Source organism: Neofelis nebulosa, chromosome 4 (genome assembly GCF_028018385.1).
Source record: "Neofelis nebulosa isolate mNeoNeb1 chromosome 4, mNeoNeb1.pri, whole genome shotgun sequence".
In the NCBI taxonomy this organism is placed as follows: domain Eukaryota; kingdom Metazoa; phylum Chordata; class Mammalia; order Carnivora; family Felidae; genus Neofelis; species Neofelis nebulosa.
In genome coordinates this window covers 30,189,965-30,203,329 of record NC_080785.1, presented here as the reverse complement: position 1 = coordinate 30,203,329, position 13,365 = coordinate 30,189,965, and the positions used below count along the sequence as shown (strand labels likewise).

The following is a 13,365-nucleotide window of genomic DNA, read 5'->3' as shown; positions in this document are numbered from 1 at the left end:
CAGGATTTGTTGCTGCTGTTAGGAAATGAACAGTTGCTTTTATCCAGCATAGTTATATAGGTGGGGAGGAGCCAATGAGGCACAGGTACAGGATCAATGGGCATTTTTCAGGAAGCATAATTTCTAAAACTAGCATATTCAGAAAAAAAATTATTATTTGAAAAGAAAATGTTTAATAATAGAACGTTTGTCAATGACTAAGGTATTCTAAATTGTTGTCAAATGGATGAAATCATAAATGATAGAATTGTCAGCCTAGTGTTGTAGAAAGAGGACTAAGCTGAGGATCAACAGATTCGTGTTTCAGTTCTGGTTTTATTACCCACTAAATAGATTACTTAGTAACTTAGTCATTCAAGTAAATAACTAGTTACTCATACGAGATCTCTGAATAATGCCAGTTTATTGAAATATAGAAGAGATTTCTAAGTTTCTTACCAATTCCTCAAAAGTGTTAAATTTCACATTATATCACGATCATCTAATCTATTGACTTCTTATGTAAATTTTAGCTTATTTAGTATTATTTTTGTGAAAAGGAAAAACCACTTGTGCCATATATACCATATGTGCATTGTCACTCTTTTTCTACAATAATGATAATCCTTGGAAAACTAGGTTGTATGAACTTTAGAATATTCCATGTAATTGTCTTCCCCCACCCCCCAAATGTTTATGCTGTGCTGGAATCGCTATGGTATCTTATAATTGCTCATTACTGGGAAATTTATTTTTATTCCTTGGATAAAGAAAGGAACTACTATTTATTGAGCATATGCTTTATCAGACACTGTGTTAGACACAGTGAATGCGATCTAAACTACCTTTGGCTATAGAAAGCATTAAACAATCATACCTGAATTGATCGCTACCTGAAATGCGATCTAAACTACCTTTGGCTATAGAAAGCATTAATCATACCAGTTGGATTTCCGTAGAATTTTTAAATTTACAAAGGACATTCACACATTTTATCTCACTGAATCCTCATGAGAACCTTGTAAGATATAAAATTTTTACCAAGGAAGCAAGTGAGCTTCAGGTCAGTAATCTGTTCACGGTCACACAGCAAGCAAATGGCTGAGTCCTGACAGGTCTCTGTGTCTCAGAACCCACATCAGCCTTTTCACTATAATATCTTGTCTACTGCACATGAAGACAAACCTTCATTAACTGACACTACTCTGCTAGAGTTCATTTTTCCCTTTTGCTTTGGGCAGGACGGCTCAATTCCAGGCAAAGCCAGCACTTGCTCCCATTATGTTTCTTTCCTGATTGGCGGCCTACAAAACGTAGTCATTCCCTTTAACAAAGATTGAAGCTTCACCTTGCTAAGGAAACACCCTAATATGATCAATTTATGGCAACATAGAATTATTTTATTTTATTTTATTTTATTTTACTTTACTTTGATTGAATCAACTACCAGAAATTATAGTTCTAACATATTTAAATCTTTGTAAAAAATGATATCGTAAAATACTGTCAAGAGGCATGTGCAAGATATATAGGATGAGGAAAACTTTCTTCTACCAACATCACATTTGCAGTAGGCTTGTAAGATCAAAAATGAGGCTGAAAATTAACTCTAGGTCCTAGGCACAGAAGCAATGGAGCTGTCTTTTGGAATATTGTCACTAGCAGTGCCATACCGTCAGGGGAAAAAAAATTAAATAAGAAACCCTTGCATGTGAAAATTAATCCATCAGTAGTCTAGTTTCCATCATAGAGAAAAATAAACTCACATTTGAATTTGCTTCATAAAAATAGAATAATATAAAAGAACAATGACAATGAATAAAAACTATTATTGCTAGAAACAGATCCAGGTCCAGGGTGAGTTCCTTAAATGGAATTAGAGGACATTAAAATGGGAAGTGATGCTACAGAGCTATAAACCATTAATTATGATACTACTTAACCTTATGTCCTAAGAATTTATGATGTATGTAGATATATGTTCAAGGGATTAAAACTATTATTAAAGTTATTTTAAGCCGTTAAATATTTTTAAAAAGTAAGAAGGGAAAAATGACATACTTCAAATACAATAAGTGTAGTCTATTTGATTTGATTGAAGGTATTATACAAGGATTTTTCCTACAAGTCCTAATTCAAAACTTCCACTCTTCAACACACAGAACCATATGTTATGAAATATTCCTAATCAGGTCTTCATTTAGGATGACATACTCATTCTTGGCACCAAATAAATAGCATTTGAAGACCTGCATAAGTTTGTGGGAGTATAAGCACAAAGAATCTGTTCCTACTCTTATGTTTAAGACCAAGGACACAAGATAATCAAAAGGTACAGGTGAAAGAAATCCAAACAAAATAACTATCATCAACCGTCTGATTACTCGGAACAACTCTGTAATTTAACTTGGGGAAAAAAGACTTCTTAGGAAATATAATAACCAGGTCAGCATATAATAGGATTTTGAGTGGCATTTTCCCTGTAATCTCAGAATTTTAGCTAAGGTACAAAGCCAAAACTTAAATGCAAAATTCTAAAACAAAACAAAAATTTGGGTGAGACCCTTAACACAACATTTTCTAACAGGCTATAGAAATAGGTCTGCAACCACCACCTAGGGAATGGCAGAAAGCATTAAGTTCTCTAAGAAGTATAGTGTTGTGTTGAGAGGGTTTTCTTTCTTTGTGCTATCCTTCCCCACTCCTGCCAAAGCCAAGTGATTAGAATGGGAGGATGATTCTAAGTGAATTGTTCATAAACATGTGTGGTGTCATCCCAATTAAAGGTATTTAATACAATGAACTGAACATATACTTTTATCCCTACTCATTATAAAAACCCTACTTAAACAACAGTTTGCAGAATTTTTAAAGGAATGATATCACAAGAACAAAGAAAACAGGAGAAAAAATACTTGCAAAAGCAGATAAATTGAGAAAAATCAGAATCTGAAAATCAGAATGAAAGTTTATGGATCTACCAGCCCTGAGAGAGCTGGATCCTAAACTGGCAGTGGTGAAGGCCAATAAATAACCCAATTTGCATTGCTCATCCCTGAAAACACTCCAGTAGTTGGAAGCACCAGATGCTTTGGAAGTAGGGGGAAAAGATGGTTTTAAAAACAGCAGATTGGCTGAAAGTCTGTTTAAGGAGAAGTTAGAATCTTAGATCCTCTCACTTATTTCATATATTCACATTACCATATATATATATGTATATCAAGATATATTACTATATCTTATAGTATATAAAATCTGTATAGTATATATCTATATAGTATATCTATATAGTATATATATCAGAAGATATATTACTATAGCTTCTCCAACCTGGTAGACAATGGAGGTTTTAGTTTCTGGAGAGGATAAAACACAAGGTAGAATGCAGCATACACAAAACAATTATAGGATACTACTTTTAAAATGCACTTAGAGACCAAAAAGAGCCCTTGAGAATTAAAAATATGTCAAGGGAAACAGTAAACTCAATATGCATGTTGGAAGCAAGGTGAGATCTCCTAGGAAACAAAATATCCCAGGGAGGGAGGGAGGGAGGGAGGGAGGGAGGGAGGGAGGGAGGGAGGAAGGGAAGGAAGGAAGGAAGGAAGGAAGGAAGGAAGGAAGGAAGGAAGGAAGGGAAGAAGGGAGGAAGGGAGGGTGGGAGGGAGGAAGAAAGGAAAATTTATGGAGTGCCTTAGTTTGTTTGGGCTGCTATAACAGAAATATCATATACTGGAAGGCTTATAAGCAACTTATAAGAAATTTATTTCCTATAATTCTGGAGGCTGGAAAATCCAAGATCAGGGCACTGGCAGATTCAGTATCTGCTGAGGACTAGCATCCTGGTTCATAGAACAAGCCCCATGTTGAGTGTAGAGATTACTTAAAAAAAAAAGAGTATGAACAGCTTTGGAAGTCTGACATCAATATTGTTGACAGCTGGAAGAAAATAGAGAAATTGCTTCAAAATTCTGAGCAAAAATTATTTTCAGTTCAACTCCCAGACAAAATCAAGACAAGGGTAGAGACAAGGGTAAGAGATGTTTTTAGATAGACAAAATCCTCAAATTTTACCTCCTGCTCGTACTTTCCCAGTAGTGGACACTGGAAACATATCTGGCACAAGCGAGAGGTGACAAGAATCCTCAGGAAGATGGGGCACCTGGGTGGCTCAGTTGGTTAAGCATCCAACTTGGGCTCAGGTCAATGATCTCCAGGTTCATGAGTTCGAGCCCCGCATTGGGCTCTGTGATGACAGCTCAGGGCCTGGAGCCTGTTTCAGATTCTGTGTCTCCCTCTCTCTCTGCCCTCCCCCACTGATGCTCTGCCTCTCTCCTTCAAAAATAAATAAACATTAAAAAAATTTAAAGAATCCTCAGGAAGACAATGGAAGGAGATCTCAGGAGGAATGGTTTGCAGGGACTTAGAGGCAACCAGTCCAGATTGAAGCAGATCAGTTTATGGCTGTGTTTTCTCTAAAAATACTAAAAGTAGAACACCTGTTGTCTCTAAAAGTATTGAGAGAGGATTTCTATTATTTGGCAACTATTTGAGGCGGAAGCATAATGTGTACCCAGAAAATAAAAAAATTAACAGAAAAGACAATTTTAATCCCAAAGATGATGAAAATCATAGTATACTGTGTGAGGATTTACATGTCATAACAATGTAAATTCCTGTTTTAAGATTTGTAAAAATGTTTATTTAGTTATTTTGAGAGAGACAGTGTGTGTGTAGGGGGGAGGAGCAGAGAGAGAGGGAAAGCGAGAACCCCAAACAGGCCCCGCACTGTCAGCCCAGATTCCATGAACCACAAGATCATGACCTGAGCCAAAATTAAGAGTCGGGTGCTTAACCGACTGAGATACCTAGGCACCCTAACAATATAAATTCTTAACAGTTATTAAGACAAAATTATAACATAACCCTCTTGGGAGGTTGGGAGGGAGGAGATTTAATGTATGGTGGGCAAGGATGGATAATTTTTCCATTTGGGGAAGACAACAGATATAGGAAGATCAAGAAGTAGCAATATAAGCATGTCATTTAGAGGCATGACTACCAAAAGACACAGCTAAATGAATTAAAGTCGGTTGCCTCTGTAAACGAGGAAACGGTAGAAGGTACTGATGGCAAGAGGCTGCTGTGTTTTTGCAAAGAGCTTTGTAAAACATTTACTCTAGCAATAAGTGTATAGTTTCAGGAAAAAATGAACTCAAAAGTAAGTAGAAGGCCACTGCTTGTGTGAAGGGAAAGCGCCCCTCGTTCCCCATGTTGACACTACCTGGGCTGCAGAACTGCTAGTCTGTACCCTTACAGGCCTGAGTTGAGGAAAGGGAGCCCAGGCTGAAAGAAGAGGCAGCCTCGTGGAGCAACTGGAAGCACTGGCATGGCAAGGATGCAAGGATTGTCCAGGGTATTCGTTTTCTAGCTGTCATAACAGATTACCACAAATCTAGTGCTTTAAGACTAATTTACAGCTTTAATTGACAATTTTATAGTTCTGTAGATCAGAAGTCTGACCCAGGTCTCACTCAACTAAAGTCAAGGTGCCCGTAGGGCTGCCTTCTCTTCTGGAGTCTCTAGAAAATGATGTTTCTTTGCCGTTTCCAGCTTCTAGGGGTCTCCCACATTTCCTGGCTCGTAACCTTCTTCTTCCAGCTTCACAGCCAGTAACAGCGCGTCAAGTTCTCCTCACGTCACACCACTCTGACCTAACCTTCTGCCTCCCTCTTCCACTCTTAAGGCCCTCCATGATTACACTGGACCCCCCCAGGTAATTCAGGAGAATCTCTCATTTAAAGTCAGTTGATTAGAACCTTAATTCTGTCTGCAACCTTGATTTCTCTTTGCCATGTAGCATGACACATTCATAGATTCCAGGGATTCGATGTGGAAATCTTTGGAGGACCATCTATTCTTACCATGATTTAACACACCTAGGGACAGAATGGACAGTTCAGAAGACATCTGGGCTTCAGCCATCTTTCTAGGACTTCACCTGAGACAGATTCCCAATCCCCACTGATGTACTGTAAGGTAACCAGCCAGAAAGTTCCGAGGGGTAGATCAGTGGTTGTGTGCTTTAAGGGGGAAAAGTGGAGACAACTCTAGATGGTGTACAAAAGAAAACTTTGTAGTGGACAAGCTCAAAAGGACCAACATATTTGCTGAACTATCAAGAGTTGGACCAAATATTCTCCAAAAAGCATAGATAGCCAATCAATGACAGTCAGAAAAGTGACAAAAACAAAACAGAACAAAAACACAGTAAGAGGAGGACTGTGTCATCACACAGACAAATGGGGAAAGATTTGCCACTTCTCTCTGATATCTCTATCCCCAGGCTTAGAGAAGTCAGAACTTTTAGGAGATTTAGGAGCAGGAATCTTGTAAGAAGAAAGTACCACCACCAAGCTACTCGACTCTATCCTTGAAGAAGAGCTTTGAATCCATACAATATTGATGCTGCAGACTTGATTGGAATCTTAATAAACAAAAGTGGCTGGAAAATTTATAGACTCTGACAAAGATTCAGTAAGAGATGGAAAAAGTAATTTATAGCATAGTAACTATCGAGGACAGTTCGGGAAAAATTTTTAACTTATATTCTTACCTCTATGAGTCTATATTCTTCAACAACCTGTTACAAGTATATGAAAATCTGGAAAGCCAATTCAATTTGTATGTCACTTAGATTACATTAGCTCTGGGGAATACAAAAGAGAGGAACACGATGTCCCTCAAGTGAGCTGAAGGACCATGCTCTTTCCTCAGGCCCTTATTTCCAGCAATGGTTCTCTTTAAAACTATATTCTTTAAAATGAAAGAAGTGGGGTCCAAGCTAAAAGCAGTAAAATTATTTTTCATTTTCTAAGCAGCAATAGAAAGACTGGTGCTATTATAAATACAACCAATGAGTTCATGCCTTCATGATATTCAAGTATATAAATGGAATCAACATTTTTCTTTTCAAAGATAAAAAAAAAGGTAGGAAAAAATCAGGGAAGTGATTTGCTTTTGCAATATAAACTATTTGCTCTGCTGTCATAGTCAGTCTCTTTACCCTTATCTATCTACCTCTTCAACCCACTAAAAAGCCTTCAGGGACGGAGCAACATCTCAAAGACTGATGGAAGGTACAGGGTAACATGTAGTGAGCTGTTTCAACTCTAACAGTGGAAATTCATGTATTTTTCCTCTGAAAGACTGTAGAATAATTATTTTAAGCTTATTTATCTTGAGAGAGAGAGAGAGAGAGAATGAGAGAGAGAGAGAGAGAGAGAGAGAGAGAGAGAGAGAGAGAGAGAGAATCCCAAGCAGGCTCCACACTGTCAGTGAGGAGCCCAATGGGAGCCTGATTAGGAGCCGCATGGGGGCCAGACGCCAGGCTTGAACTCAGGAACCATGAGATCATGACCCAAGCCAAAATCAAGAGTCAGACGCTTAGCTGACTAAGCCATCCAGGCACCTCTACAATAATTTTTAACATTCAGTACCTAAAATAGCAAAAACATGATCAATCATGCAATCATAACACAGTTCACTCTATCGATTTTCTCTGTTTATTTTATACTTTATATTCTCTCTCTCTCTCTTTTTTGATTTTTGCTCTGTGTAGGAGACACTTGTATTACTCACTGTTTGTTTCTCTTTTCCTTCTAGGCACACTGGAGAGCCAATGGGTTGGAAGTGAAGTGATATATGTCATGTCTGTATGGAGATATTTAAGTTGACAGTACAAGATACAACAGCACTCTCCTTCCCTGAAATTGTGAAAACACGTGTTGAGAAGAAGCCAAAAGCTCCAAGCGGCCTGGATTGCCAAACAACCACATTCAAGGTGACTATCCCGGAGAGTCACCTGTGACTATCCCGGAGAGTCACCTGAACCCTAAACTGGCTTCAAGTGAGCAAAAAATAAACTTTTGTCTGGCCAAATCACAGACAGTTTAATTTTTTGTTATTGTCATTACTGTAGTATAACCTAGCTCATCCTGACTGATATACTCACTATGCATAACCTATTTCTCTATTTTGGTGTTAATTTTAATTTGCACTTATCCTTAGGCATTTCCTCACATTACTAAACATGCTTGATCACCCGGCAAATTTTGATTTGTCAGATATACACATAGACAGAGGTATAGGCATAAATGTGATGAACAACCAGTTTCTTTGGAATATAAAGCTGGCAGGAATCTTGTCAATTCAGCTTGAGCCACAAGTCCTCACCAGGCAATAAGGGAAATACTGGGCTACTGCTGCTTGAGATAGATACTTTCCTAGGACTGACAACGCAAAGTACATTTACGCACTGGAATCAGAGAAATTCCATTTTTCATTCCACTTCCACAGCCACAAGTTCTTTGATTCTTAGTAATGCTAAATTCTTGCAGCCTTGGAAAACATCTGCAAAATGGGGGGATGATATATCTAATTTGTGGGGTTTGGAAGTAATTAAAGATAATGTAGGCAAGAATATTTGGCACAGAGTTAATAGTCAAGAGGATAAATATTGCTGTAAATATATTATGCTTTCTGATGAGATTTTGGAAATTTACCAGGTGCTAGGGGCTTCGGGGAAGGAAACAAGGTTCTTAATGGTACCCCTTTGTTCTCTAGTTTTGATGTCTCCTACCCTTCAACTCTCCTGTATTGATTTCCCAAATCTCTGTAGGGATTAGTTCCAAATGTATCTACTTATGTAACTGAAGAGAAACACAGGCCAATATGGCAGTTCGTGCTTATCCACAGGCGAGATGCACCAAGACCCCCCGTGGGTGCCTGGATAGTGCTGAACCCTATATATGCTATGCTTTTTCCTATTATAAACATACCTATATAAAACATACCTATATAAAATAAAGTTTACTTTATAAAGTAGGCACAGTAAGAGAGTAACAAGTAATAATATAGAACATTTACAACAACAGACTATGATAAAAGTTATGTGAATGTGGTTTTGATCTCTTAAAATATCTTATTGTGCTGTACTCACCCTTCATGCGATGATGTGAGATGATAAAATGCCTGGGCGAAACTAAGCGAGGTAATGACGCAGCATTCTGACGTAAACTTAGGCTTCTATTGACGTTCTGCCGATTCGTCAGAAGGAGGACCATCCATCGGCTTCTGGACCGCGGTTGATAGCAGGGAACTGAAACTGCAGAAAGGAAAACTGCAGATAAGGGGGAGTAACCGTATTCTTCTCAGGCTAATAATAATGTTATTTGGGCAAACAGCACATTTGGATTCCCGGAATGGCGTTTACCTCTCACGTCGCACATTGTTTATGTTATTGACATTTGACATGGGACAAGGTTTGTAAAGTATACTATGTATCAGGAAAGCAAAGTAGGATCACATTTCCAACCATCTAAGGCATCGGTCTGAGTTTGGTAAGGGATTACTTGGCATAGAATCTCTTGATTTTCTTCAGGGTGTGGCAGTGTAGGTTAATAATTAAGTATATGGGTTCACACCCAAGGTCTGTCACTTACGATCGATGTGATTGGACAAGTAATTTTGCCTCAGTTTTTTTTTTTTTTTTTTAATGAGACTGGGAAAATGATAATGTTACACACATCGTTTGCTGAAGTCTTAAACAATTATAAACAGCGCCTTTAGAACAATGCTTGGCACGTAATTGGTGCTATGTTAGTGTGGCTGTAATTACTACTGTGGTACAAGATTTCAGTATAGGTTGATCATTAGTTTTCTAGAACTCTGATTTATATTTATACCAGCTTCTTAACTGTACATTATCTGTTTGAGTTATAGCCTTTCTTATGAGAGTAACGAATCTAGCACATGAGGTGTTCTAGGCCTGTTAGCCTGAATTCTAAGTTCTAAGTCAAGACAAATACGTTATGAGCAGTCTAAGTCTGTTATCAAGGGAGAGGGGATGCCTCCTTAGTCCGAGGGTCTAGGTTAGTGACCAGGAACTGAAAGGGAAACATCAAAGGGGCTCTCTGGAACCTTGTTAGAAGCAGACAAGAGAAGTAGCCAGTAGCATTTGCCTGAGAGATGCCCTTCTTTGATAAATTAGTTCACATATTTAAACATTTATTAATCACGGAATATGTGCCAGGCCCACTGATTAGGTGAAGAAATAATGGTAGAAACAAGATGGAATTTAAGAGTAAGCTGTGGAACATGACTGATTACATTGGGGGAGTGAGGAACAATGGCCAAGGAGACTTCTCAGGTTTTGTGGACCCTAGAAAATACCATTTGGGGAGGAATGATGAGTTTTTAGCTTCAGGTGCACAGTATTTACAAGGCTAGAGGGACGCCTAGGTGGCTCAGTCAGTTAAGCATCTGACTCTAGACTTTGGCTCAGGTCATGATCTCATGGTTTGTGAGTTCATGCCCCATATTGGGCTCCACGCTGGCAGTGCAGAACCTGCTTGGGATTCTCTCTCTCTCTCTCTCTCTCTGCACCACCCCAGCCCTCTCTCTCTCTCTCAAAGTAAATAAATAAACTTACCATTACAAGGCTATTAGAATATGATTTTTTTACCTTTAAAGAGCACTATAAATGGAATAAGGAAAGCAGAAACTTTAGTGGTTTGAGAAAAATTGGAAGGTGAGGAAATGGAGATAATGATTGTGGTCTATTCTTACAAGAAAATTATGAAAGAAGACACACCTGGTACCATAATTATATAATGAGACATGTGGTCAAGAGAAGGATTTTTTTTTTACTGGAAAAATATTTTAATAGCTTGGTGAGAAGAATAAATTGGGAGAGAGAGATTCAGAGAAATGATGGAGCATTGGCTCCAGAAGACGTGGGGGGTTCAGATTAGTTTTAGCAAAAGAAGGAAAAATCTCATTATCTGGGAATAGAGTAAAGGAAAAGTTATTTCTACAAGGGAAGGGAAGAGATTTGTTCTGGGTCCCTAAAATCAAGGGGATGGCAGTTATAGAGATATCATATTTTGGCTAAAAATAAAGATAAACAAAGTGGTTTTTAATGTCAAAAATATAATAGATCAGGGGCACCTGGGTGGCTCAGTTGGTTAAGCGTCCGACTTCAGCTCAGGTCATGATCTCACGGTTTGTGAGTTCGAGCCCCACGTCAGGCTCTGTGCTGACAGCTCAGAGCCTGGAGCCTGCTTCGGATTCTGTGTCCCCCTCTCTCTCTGCCCCTCCCCTGCACATGCTCTGTCTCTCTCTGTCTCAAAAATAAATAAAACATTAAAAAAAAATGTTTAATTAAAATATGTATATAATAGATCACGTAGAGTGGTTTTACATTATTTTTGACGGTGGATAGGCAAGATACAGCTAAATGACCATTTATCAGAAATGTTTATGCATTTGAAATACAGAAGCTCATTTGAATGACCCAATCCAATGCTGATTTTCTGATTTGCAGAACTTATTTTACACATTTGCTTTCTACTCTAACACCATCTTGGACAGTTTTCAAAGACCTAGAGAGCAGACAAATATTGATTTTAAATTAAGCTTGTTGAAAGACTTTAAATCCCATGCTTGCCTCTAGTAGAACAAAGAGAAGTGCATTTTCACCTTTAAATGGCAAGGAAAGGAAAGTAGCATTTAGGTTTATTAAACCAAAATTTGGTTATGTGGGTCTTTGTAATACAATACAAATTTGAAGAGATTCTCTTGGAACTCATTTGAATAATGGAGTTCAGATAATAGTTGTTGGGGTAAAAGAAAAATATGATTATTCTGATTCATAATGGAGAGTTAGTGAAGTGGGGAGAAGGGAACCAGATGTGTAGATATTGAAATATCAGTCACTATCTTATGACCAGGACAATGCAGAAGAGGAATCGCCTTTCTATTCCAAAGAATGCAATTCTCCTAGTACAACGAACAACTATCTTAATACAACCAACAATTAACAATATAGCACATTTCTGACTTACATTGAAGATAGTCATCCACAAATAATTTGCAAAATGTATGGTTATTTTAGTTATAATTTTAATTTTTAAACTTTTTAAAAATGAAAATAGATAAAATATGAAAAAAGATTATTCTGCTAATATACATAGGAAGAATTATCCTGAGTCTTGTACTATATTAAGTATTCCTGACATGGACAAAAAATGATACCTACTTTTTTGTATTTTTAATACAATTTTAGTCACTGAATTATATACTTCACATATAATAAGAGTAAATTGTTTTATAGTCAATCATAACAAGACACGAAAAGGCAAAGTATGTAATATGCTATGGTTTTCTCTTAATCATAATTATGCTTCTTCCAAATGGACTCTAAGCTCTGGACTTACACATGGAGGATCTTCCCACCAGTTTTATGCCTCACAGTGGGGAAAGGCAGTAACAGGCCATCTAACTAAACTCCTGAGGGCCGGTGGGCAGGTAGGAAGTAATTGCTTTTTAGGTAGAAAGTTACCAGTAGGACAAATCCAAATAAAAGTGTTGACCATGTTGCAGAAAGTAAAATTACTCTTAACTCTTGTCAGAAATCTCTCTACAAGATGCCATGAGTAGATGCCATTGTGTCAATCAGAGTGAACAAAACTTGTTAAGTACCAAACACAAGATGGATCTATCCTCAACAATGTAAAATTCAGGGTTTCAAGAAACATGAGAACTCCTGGCAAACATCTTATAACTCCAAGAACTGTATTTTGCTTCTAAGCAAGTAACATTACTTTCTCAACCTGTAAATATTTAAGTGATCTAACCTAATAACTTCTACTCAAATGACAATGGGTAAAAATGTGCAATAATGTATGTGAGCCAAACAGGAAAACAACTTGTTACTGCCATAGTATAAGAAGTAGAGATATTTTACTTCCCCTTTAATTCCATGTTTTATTTAGTGACTGTACAATATTCTGTAGTCTCCTAGCACTTCCATTGAATTTATGAGCCAAATAGATTCTGCAAAGGAAACATTCTGTTTCTCCCACGTGCACCTAACTGTATTCATGTTAAAGATACTTTGGAAAGAATTTGTAGACTAAGGAAACTTATGGGAAACTATGGACATTTCACAACCTCGAATGATACATCAGGCAATTCTCAGACACACCAAAGTGAGATGGTCAGCTTCAGTAAATAAAAATACAAGACACCCAGTTAAGTCTGAATTTCAGATAAATAAATTTTTAAAAATATAAGTGTGTTCCAAACTTTGCATGAACTGCACTAAAATATTAGCTTGTACTAAAAAATTATTCATTACACAAAACATTTATTCATTAAATTTAGTGCCTCATAGTGTACTAAAATTATTTTGTACTAAAAATTATTCATTGTTTATCTGAAATTCAAATTTAACCAGGCATGCTGTATTTTATTTGGCAATCCTCCACAAAGACATTTTGTAGTATCAATGTCTTTGTCTCCTATTAGACTGAGTCCCTTTAT

The 13,365-nt window shown here is 37.4% G+C and overlaps 1 long non-coding RNA gene across 2 annotated transcripts in view; it reads right to left on the bottom strand.

The window, feature by feature from the left end:
* LOC131509071 (uncharacterized) overlaps positions 1-9,140 on the bottom strand; it is a 265,862-nt gene extending 256,722 nt beyond the window's left edge. The window contains exons 1-3 of one of the 2 annotated variants that reach the window (XR_009260279.1): positions 8,981-9,140; positions 7,621-7,745; positions 1,165-1,283 (exon numbers count right to left, since the gene is read on the bottom strand). This is a non-coding gene — a long non-coding RNA (uncharacterized LOC131509071). The remainder of the gene's footprint in view (positions 1-1,164; positions 1,284-7,620; positions 7,746-8,980) is intronic. The other variant, XR_009260280.1, reaches the window with a different exon arrangement.
* Between the last annotated feature and the right edge of the window lie 4,225 nt (positions 9,141-13,365).